The sequence below is a fragment of the Procambarus clarkii genome, chromosome 5, assembly GCF_040958095.1.
Source record: "Procambarus clarkii isolate CNS0578487 chromosome 5, FALCON_Pclarkii_2.0, whole genome shotgun sequence".
NCBI classification, from domain to species: Eukaryota; Metazoa; Arthropoda; class Malacostraca; order Decapoda; family Cambaridae; genus Procambarus; species Procambarus clarkii.
Genome location: NC_091154.1, coordinates 33,244,654 through 33,254,436, shown reverse-complemented (window position 1 = coordinate 33,254,436; position 9,783 = coordinate 33,244,654).

The window sequence follows — 9,783 nt, the reverse complement described above, 5'->3', positions numbered from 1 at the left end:
ACCTCCATATATGTCTAACGTATATATATATATACACACACACGCAAGCTGCCTCTTCCCGACACAATTAATTATTAATCTAGCCGACGAACCTGTTTATGTTACCTGTCTTCAGGCTAGGGTCGTCCAGGCGGCGGCCGACCCCAAGGACGCATCAGCAATTTTGTATCATTTTTTTTCAATCATTCAATATCATCAATCATTTTTGTATCATTCAAAAACACTTCACACACAAAAGATTACATTCGAATCTTTCTCGAACAGTGTTCGCTTTCTGCCTTGTGTTCGAATCAAACCTCAATAAATCCTTCATGTACGTACTGAAAATACGAATAATTGCCAACAGAACCTAATCACCTAAGTCAGGCCTAACTATTCATCACATTCTAGTACGGAATAATATTACCATATGTTTCAGAAAATATAATTTTTAGATACGCAGTGTGTTAACATTGATGAATACGTCCTTGGACTCAGCCGCCGCTTGGGCGAGCCTAGCCTGAGGACACGTTGAAATACCCGGCCGTCTTGCTGGTAATTCATTCATTAGTTATCCTGTGTCATATCACAAACACTCAGTGCCCATGAAGAGCTGGTGATACCAAGGTGCTTGTAAATGTTAATATTTAAGTGTGAATTTTGTTTGGTAGGCATTAAATAAAGGCATTACAATCCAATCAAGTGATTGGTATGAGGTGTAGCCATAATGTCTGATTGAAATCTGATTATATGTGAGTTTGTGACGTAGGCGACGTCACATATGGACGTCACATGGATAGCGCGTAATTCTGTGGCGCGGGTTCGATTCCCGCACGAGGCAGAAACAAATGGGCAAAGTTTCTTTCACCCCTGAATGCCCCTGTTACCTAGCAGTAAATAGGTACCTGGGAGTTAGTCAGCTGTCCCGGGCTGCTTCCTGGGGGTGGAGGCCTGGTCGAGGACCGGGCCGCGGGGACACTAAAAAGCCCCGAAATCATCTCAAGATAACCTCAAGATAGGCGCTGTTTAGGTCTCTCGGTGTCAATAAAATATCCCACAAGTGCCCAATGGTAAAGTATGTCTCATATTAAACTGTATAATTTAAAAAAAATGCCCTGTTTGCTTATGAGTTTGTTGTTTGTTTGTTTATGTGTGATGGGAAATGTAAATTTTGTGAAAGGACTGATTCTGTGTAAGGCCTGTCCTTTGAAAGAAAGGACTTAGATGATGATGATGATAATAATTCATTGGGTCGGGGGACAGGCAGCCAGAGTGTATTCATAGACGTTAGGCTTATATCGAGATTCACACCCTCCTCCCCCAAGGTGGAATTACTGACCCTCCCCCAGGATGCAACCCCATAACAAGCTGACTAACTCCTGGGCACCTGTTTACTGCTAGGTGAACAGGGCATTATAGGTGATAAGAAATGCGCCCAACCATTTATGTCCCGCCCGGGATTCGAACCCGGAATTCTGGATTGTGAGTCGATAACGAACCGAAGATGAGAGGAAATGTCAGCATTATGGAGAAATGCCCGACAGACCACTGACACATTATTTAACACAGTGTAGAGTTACAAACCAAAAAAAAAAAAAATTCAACTAAAATTGAACAGAGCAAAAATTTTTTTTAAACACATTGGGCATAATCTTACTGGAGCAAACATAAATACTCATACATCTAGCTCCTAAGTAAAACAGAAACAAGAAAAAAGTAACAGTGGGCCAGGCAGAGGTTTAGGGGGGGGGGCGTATGAATATCCGTGCAAAAAAAAAACCGACTGTACTACGGGGACCCTCAAATGATGATGCTGATGTAGGCGATGTAGATTTTTTAGAAAGCCGTAGGCCTCTCTGAGTGCATGGGTGTGCTAATTGTGTGGCTGTCTGAGGAGTGTTAGAGAGTCTGAGAGTCTTGTTGTTTTACATTTAGCTACTCAGAACGAAATGTCTATGTACTCACCTAATTGTGCTTGCGGGGGTTGAGCTTTGGCTCTTTGGTCCCGCCTCTCAACTGTCAATCAACAGGTGTACAGATTCCTGAGCCTACTGGGCTCTATCATATCTACATTTGAAACTGTGTATGGAGTCAGCCTCCACCACATCACTTCCTAGTGCATTCCATTTATTAACTACTCTGACACTGAAAAAATTCTTTCTAACGTCTCTGTGGCTCATCTGGGTACTAAGTTCGGTGTGATATCAACCCCCAGATCCTTCTCTCTATTTGACTCTTGCAGGATTTCCCCTCCCAGATGATACCTGATACCTGATGATGATACCAGATGATACCCAGATGATGTAGTACGGGCTATGGTGAGCCCGTAAAAACCCCTACCCCGTAGTCCTGCTTAGGGCTATTCGGGGTAATTTTTAGGGCTTAGGGCTATTCGGGGGTAGTTTTTTAGGCGACAAGGTAGAGGTGAAATCAAGCCACTTGCTGTTTGTTGTAGTTTGGGGTTAACAGAATTTCATGTGCGTTTTCTGTGTTGGCTGGATCGGTACGAGCATGTTTTTCCGGGGTAAACTGTGGAGGATGGATTATTTGGTGGAGTATGATTCTGGAGGAATTTGAACATTTGTGAAGCTATGATTGATCCTAAGAAAGATGGTTGGAAGCGCGTTGTGAGAAATGATTTGTAGGGAATACAAGCTAAGAGGTGTCTGTTACCTTGTTCTAAATGAGTAGCTAATTGGATCCAGGCTGTGACTTTTGCAAAAATGATGTAGCAAGATTGATTGATTGATGAAGATTACCACCCAAGAGGTGGCACGGGCATGAATAGGCTGTGAAGAGATTGTACCAAGCATATTATATCAGTAATATACTTGCTCCAAACTCTCATTAGCTTATGTACAGATAATGAGATGGGTTTATTAATTCTACTTAGTCCCCTAATTACGAATTCATACCTCTTCCCTAATTACATTTAACACTTCTTCCCTTCCTGCTAGAGGATGGTGAGCTGTGGACCAATTATATAATCACTCGATTAGCTAATAAGCTTTTACGGGCTCTTATTGTCCATGCCACCTATTGGGTGGCTTAATTTTCATCAGTCAATCAATTGAATAATCTCGCAGTTACAGCCCCGCTCCTATGCCAGGGAAAGTCCACTACGGGCTCACTATAGTCCGTGCTACTTGGAACTTTCACTGGAACAATTTGGATGTTGTTGTTGTTGTTTAAGATACGCTACTTGGAACAAAAAGTTCCAAATAGCACGGGCTATGGTGAGCCCGTAGTAGACTTACCTGGCACAGGAGAGGGGCTGTAACTGAACAATTTGGAGGATGTTGATCCAGATAACTTCTTCAATAGGTCAGATGTAACACAAACAAGGAACAACGGTTTCAGGCTCAACAAGCCCAATGTAAGACTGAAAATAAGAGATGCTTTCTCACCCACAGGGTTCTAAAAATATGGAACCGCCTACCTGCTGAAGCCCCAGAGGCCATAACTCTGTTGAATTTTTAATATCCAGCTTGGAAAAATCACCAAAACAATTGGTGGGCGGGGGGGGGGGGACCTTCGACAAGTTGCCGGCATCCTGTCCTCGTCGAGGCCACTAGAGTGTAAAGGGCAGGTAAGGCCTGCCTTACATTTCAGGTATAAAAATTCAGGTAAATTCAGGTATGAATTCAGGAGTGTTGATCTTTTTGAGGAATTAGAGTATTGCTGCTAGTTATTGGGGTTAGAGCTTCAGCGTCAAGGTGCTGTGCGATCTTATGAATGCCCCCAGGAAACCTTTAGTAACTCATCGGCACCGCTCCTGTGCCAGGTAAGTCCACTACGGGCTCACCATAGCCCGTGCTACTAGGAAATTGTTCCGAGTAGCTGAATCTATAACAACAACATTTAGTAGCTATGAAGCAGGGCTCTAGAGCTGGACCTCGCTCTTTGTTGACACAATTTGTTAAAATACGGTGTTGATGTCAGTGAAAAAGATAAGGAGTGTAAATTATGTAATATGCCGCACGCCCAACGCCTTAGATCATTATGTCTTAGAGTGTCAACTTATTGATAACTTTAGAAATAAGGAAATATGTAGTGTACCACATGAAATTGTTTGGATGTGTGATAATGGTATGATAGGCAGAATACTTAGGAGCTACAAGCACTTTGCCAGAAGAGTGTAACACTTATGTGCTGTGCTTACTATATTAACCTGCAAATGTTAAATGGGATTCTTGTACTGTGATTTGTGGATTTGTACTCACTGGATTTGTGCGCCCATTGAGGAACTCGAAGTTGAGGTGGGTAGAAATAGCCTAAGCTACTCTATCCCTCTGAGATGTATATTATTGTCCCAGTAAACGTACTTGAACTCGGGGCAAAATTTAAAAATTTAAAATTTAACTTGAATTAGTTAAGCACAACTAGGTAAGCACCGACCATGTGACGTCACATATTTACGTCAATATGCCGTGATTACTACATAACGTTGAATTTTATGAATGATTTTAAAAACATGTCGTGCTAATGTTTATGTTATTACTATGCACTGAAATTATTAATATATAAGTTATATTTAAATTCCTATTACGAACATAAATAAGTATTTGCGCGTGAGAGAGAGAGAAGTTGTGTGTTTTATAACCCTGAATTAAGCCCTGGACGCTGTTAGGTCTGCACGTGTGTCAACCTCCGGTGTCAACCCACAACAACAACCCCCGAGGTATCATCCCAGGGTGTCAGTCCCCCCGGTGTCAACCATACTGGAGTAACCATAGGGCTCATAACACCACTGCCACGCTCTGATAAGGCCAGCTAGACACTCCCTCAACAGTACAAAGCTCCAGCAGGTAAGGCTCCGCCATTTATCACTGGCAGAGGCAGCCAAAGATTGTGCAACTACTGACCCCAAATCCCATGGAATAAGCATATGAATAGCCCGGAATAAGTAAATAACAAGATCTACGAAAATAATTGATGGTGTACTTTTGAAAAGCACACAAATAAAAGATTGGAAGCTGGGTTGACTTGTGGCTCTTCTTCCTCCTTCACCGGGAATCAAAATAATTTGTACTCTTCCAGCACTAATACTTGATGATAGGCCTCCTCATTCTCTAGTATCTTTAAAACGGAATGTCATCCAGTCCATTTCCTGCTTGGGGCTGGAACATAACAAAAGCTCTTTGATTTTGACTACACTACACAAAATTGTTCTTTGATTTTGAGTTTTCCTGTTTAAGGATTGTTTATTTTTTTTTTTTTTGTTACATTTTGTTCATTTATTATACACCCCCACACCAATCTCATGGGCAATAGTGGGAAAAGTTAGAGGCATATAATGGGCTCAGGAGCTGAACCTCAAGTTCATTTATTTATTTATTTTATTTATTTATTTATGCATATACAAGAAGGTACATTGGGAATGTGAGGATACATAATATGGTTTACAAGATACGAGCTAGATGGTGTTGTGATTGCGAAGTCGGATTGCGAAAGGGATCTGGGAGTTATGATTAGTAAGAATTTAAAACAAAAAGATCAATGCATAAATGTTCGTAATAAGGCAAATCGGACACTTGGATTTATTAATCGCAGCGTTAGTAACAAGACACCTGGTGTGGTTCTCAAGCTATATCTTGCTCTAGTTAGGCCCCATTTAGATTATGCAGTTCAGTTTTGGTCGCCATATTATAGAATGGATATAAATTCACTTGAACGTGTCCAGCGTAGGATGACTAAGTTAATTCCCCAAATTAGAAATCTTTCATATGAAGAAAGATTAACAAAGCTTAAGTTGCATTCACTGGAAAGGCGAAGAGTTAGGGGTGACATGATAGAGGTTTACAAGTGGATGAATGGACATAACCGGGGGAATATTAATAGGGTATTAAAAGTATCAACACAGGACAGAACACGAAACAATGGGTATAAATTGGATAAGTTTAGATTTAGGAAAGACTTGGGTAAATACTGGTTCAGTAACAGGGTTGTTGATTTGTGGAACCAATTGCCGCGTAACATTGTGGAGGTGGGGTCCCTCGATTGTTTCAAGCACGGGTTGGACAAGTATATGAGTGGGATTGGGTGGTTATAGAATAGGAGCTGCCTCGTATGGGCCAATAGGCCTTCTGCAGTTACCTTTGTTCTTATGTTCTTATGTTCTTATGGTAATTACAGTCTTGTAAAGCCACTAGTACTTACTATTTAGTAATAGTAAGTACTAGTGGCTATTTAACTAAGTACTAGTACTTAGTACTAGTACTTAGTACTTAACACTAGTACTATTTAACTAAGTAACAATCTTGATAAGCTAATTACACCCCCTGTGGTGTAGTGGTTAAGATGCTCGTCTGGCATTTCGTGAGCACTTTGTCCTAGGTTCGTATCCTGGCCGGGGAGGATTTACTGGGTGCAAATCCTTAATTGTTGCCTCTGTTTAACCCAATAGTAAAATGGGTACCTGGTTGTTGAACAATTTTCGCAGGGTTGTATTCCGGGAAACATAGGATTAAGGACCTGCCCGAAATGCTACGCATACTAGTGGCTATACAAGAATGTAAGAACTCTTGTATATATAAATAAATAAAAATAAATAAATAAAAATAAATAAAAAAAAGTTTAATGTACGATATCAATGGTGTTATATAGCGCAATTGATTCAAGAAGTTGGTTACAACAGTCTCTTAACCCGAGCCATTTACATCTGTGGTGAGTCGGTTACACATTTACTAATCATGTTGTTAGTCAATGGCTTTTTTCTAATCCTACCTTACCTAATTAAACTCAATCTTACCTAGTATGAGATAATCTAGCCTAAACTAACAATGTACAGTATACAGTTTTAACAATTAGAAAATGTTCTAATTATGAGATGCTTGTATAATTTTGATCATACCCCATATTATGAGACCTCGCAATATTACAAAGTTGCTGATCTCCAGATACTAAGAGAGTTATTTATGCTCTTGGTGGACTAACAAATCATATAAGGTTTATTGCAATATTTTTATTTTGAAAGAGTTGATGTTCTATAAAATTACACGCATAACCGTTGGAGGTATTAACAAAAAAAAAAAGGTAGCATCCAGAGATTCATAATGAAATTTTAGGGTGTCCATTTTCCATGGACACCCTAACACTGGTATTCAGATGGTGAAACATATCATCCAATTATTAGGGAATTTTGCTAGTATAATTATGTATATTGTACATATACTGTACTCAGGGATGTTGTTGACAGGCTCTTGGTATCCCAATATTTTGGTAGCAGCACCTTGGGAACCGCTGAGCATTATGATCGGATGTTATGAGACATAATTGCAGGGTATGTCAGTACTCTTTAGTGGCATTTTCATATTGTTTGGTGATATTTTTGGTTTTGCTTCCCCCCCCCCCCTCCCATACATCTAGAGGCTTGTACCAGACACCCATAGTCACTGACTCATTTCTCAGGAATCACTTAATGTTAAGGTCTGATATTAGTGTGGTATTCATATGCAAGGTGGCATGGTGTGTTTGGCATGTCAGTGGCATTTGCAATTTATTTCAGTATACAGACAGTATTTAAAAATTTTAGTATCCAGAAAGTGAAACCAGGGCCAATCTTAGGACACCTTTTATTACCCATACTGCATCTTATAAGTGTCTTTCCTGGTGTCATCTTGCAGTTTTGGGATTTTATATATTTAGGGACAAAAAGAAAAAAATGAATTAATATAAACACTTCAAATAGACAATATTGAAAAGAGCTTCAAACTTTTTCATAAGAACTTTGCATTGAATCCAGCCTGTCCTCAGTTCAAATCCATTACCATGAGAATCTTCCCCCCCCCAACCATTTGGAAAATTATTTAGATATTTGTGATGGTCTGAAAGAATATTATGGTTCCAGTAATAGTCTTCATGTAAACTGGCAAAGGAACCTTTGTCATAAGCAGAGACTATTCTCAAGTTATAATTTTAATGTAATAGAAATCATTGGATTACAATATAAAATGTGTATGCTGAAAAACTTTGAAGAATTTGATTTTCTGTAAACAAAATTCGCAGGCACACTGAAACAGTTTTCGAATTCCATATTTCACATTATCATCAATAATACATTGTATTTACTTATATTGTAATTTCAATACACTTGTGGACTATATTTGACAAGTTCCCGGTAATTTTCTGGTTTTGTTCTATGTACTGCTGCATGCGTTAAATTGTTTTAGATGACCGTCCGGTGAGTTTCTAATTTACCCTACATATAAAACAAGTTTTCAATGATAAAGTATTGCTAATTATCTTCAATATACATGCTGATGAAGTTTGCCAGACTACCAGCCAACCAGCCACAGAAATATTAAACAGTTCAATGACACCAGAGCAGTCAACTAACACCATTAACAAAACATCCATCCATATCATCAAAGTTCTTGTATCATCTAACTTCAAGAAACAATGCCAAACTTGTATCAAACTGTTAACAGTGACACCATAATGACAAAGTGGTATAAAGCCATGCTGGCTTAGCGCTTTCTTTGGATAATTACTTACCGTCACATCCTGCAGTCCTATAACACCACTATAAAATCTTCATGCAACTGCACATATCACAAAGAAGAAGAAGAAGAAGAAATAATCAGGTTTGTCATCTTATTCATATGTGGCTTCATATAAAAATTATTGCAAATTCTGAAATAAAGGCTTCAAAAGTGACTAGCAAAATATATCCTGCCTTGTAACATGTGTTGGTGTACTTATGACCTGCAGGGAAATGTTTATTTTTATCTGGGCGAGTCACTCCTTTCAGACCTAGTATTCAACGTAGCTAGCTTGCAAACCTTAGGTTGGGTAAGGTCTAGGATTCTGCCCGAAAAACTGCACGTACTAGTGGCTTTACAAGATTGTAAATACTATGCTATGTATTCTCACAAACCCAATGTACCTTCTTGTACAGTATATAAATAATTAAATAAATAAAGGATTGCATCTTTGTGAATTCCTATCAATAACATTGGCTTAAAGTACAGGTAATCCAGGAGCCAGCTTGTTTTGGGGCTGGGTTATAAACCTTACTTTGTCTGCCTTTTTTGGGGGGCTCTAGAGGATGTGTAAAGACATGAAAGTGCAAGTTATTTGTGATACAGTAGTTATATTTTGCTTTTATCTTTTATGTAAGTACTTATGAGTTCAAGATGGTAATTGGCTACTCCCCACCCCCAATTCCCCTCCCCCTCTTCCAAAATGAAACCACTTAAGACGTGGTATAAAATTAGGTGCCACCAAAAAATATCCCAAATTAAATATATTAGTACTGTACAGGTATTGTGTTATATTTGCAAATACAGTGTACTGTATAGAAGGTGTTAAAAAAATCGCTTTTGGTAGCACAACGCTGTGCATGTTTCTTACAAAAATGGTAATAATAAATTTTGTATCAAATTCAAGTTAAATTTTTCTTGTTTTGTTCTCTTTGTTTCTAGGCTAATGTAATCCTTAAACTGTAGGTTAGGACAGTGAAAGACACTAGAAAGGTGCACTATCGGTAGTAAACAGTGGGGAAATAATACCACCATCACAAATGCCTAATTGCAAGTACAGTGAAACCTTGAATTAACAAATTGTCGAACAGGAGTTCACTGAAGCAGGAAATGTGTAGATTTGCTTAGGATATTGGGAGCGAGTTTGCAGATGGAGGCAACATAATTAGCAGTAGTTTGCTTCTATATATGCATATATAGAAGCCCTATACAGTACAGTATATGCATATATATTGGGAAAGCTACTGAACACATTTAAAACCAAATTTTATGGTTCTTTTGTTTTCAAGTTGCAGAGGTTTCTGTTCAGTAAGCTATGGGC